The sequence below is a fragment of the Nematolebias whitei genome, chromosome 10 (assembly GCF_014905685.2).
Source record: "Nematolebias whitei isolate Nwh7 chromosome 10, NemWhi1, whole genome shotgun sequence".
NCBI lineage: Eukaryota > Metazoa > Chordata > Actinopteri > Cyprinodontiformes > Rivulidae > Nematolebias > Nematolebias whitei.
This window is the reverse complement of record NC_056507.1, coordinates 39,299,276-39,300,463: the sequence shown is the minus strand read 5'-3', so window position 1 is coordinate 39,300,463 and position 1,188 is coordinate 39,299,276.

Here is a 1,188-nt window from a genome sequence, read left to right as displayed (position 1 = left end):
ATATTAAAATCTCACTGGTTTCCTTCCAGGGCAGCACGGTGGCGCAACTGGTAGAGCTGCTGCCTCTCAGCGAACAGGTCCTTGGTTCAAACCCCGGTCCAGGTGCCTTCTTGGTGGAGATTGCATGTTCTCTCCGTGCATGCGTGGGTTTTCTCTGGGTACTCCGGTTTCCTCCCACAGACCAAAAACATGCATGTTAGGCTGATTGGTAACTCTAAATTGTCCCTAGGTGTGAGTGAGAGAGTGGATGGTTGTTTGTCTCGTTTGTCTCTATGTGGCCCTGTGATGGACTTGCGACCCGTCCAGGGTGTACCCCGCCCCTCGCACAGTGATTGCTGGACATGGGCACCAGCGACCCCCGTGACCCAAAATGGAATAAACGGGTAAAGATAGAGGATGGATGGATGGATGGTTTCCTTCCAGATGTGTTAAACAGCCAATGGTCCCCCTGATGTTTACAGGTGGCTGTGGTCAGTGGATGAAAAGTCTGGCATGAACAAGATGATGCTGGAGATCATCATTTGACGAGAGCTACTACCTTCTAACTCTGAAGAACAACAGCAGCTCAGTGATTCCCTCAAGGCTCAGTGAAGGTGCTGAGAGCTGCAGAGAGGCTGATTCATGGAGCTTCAACACAGCAACCTCCAAACATGTCCACCCTCACACACATCGTCCATGAAGAGATTGGACCAGAGCACAAGATAATAAGACAGCGATAACAACAACAACGATAGACATTCACAAATGATGCATACAATTTTTGTTTGTTTGTTTGTTTTACAATTGAAAAACAGTATGTTACCCACTTTTGTCATCACTCTTTGTTAAAATCCAGGCCTCTCTTGTAAATGAGTCCCATTAGCTCAGTGGGACTAACCTGTATCAATAAAGGTTGAATGAATATAAATATATACATAATGATTTATTCATCCTTTTATTTATACAGGTTGGCTTCATTGAGCCACAAGGACTCATTTACAAGAGACCTGCTCCAGACAGAACATATAAAGTACAGACAAGAAAAACAGTAAACCATGACAATGATAAACTACAGTAAAAATGATATAGATGATATGTATGTATATATATATATATACAAGATAATGAAATTGTAATATGTGTGTGTGTATATATATATATGGTGGTAATATGTGGTTACATACAAAATAGATATAATTGTGTGTACGT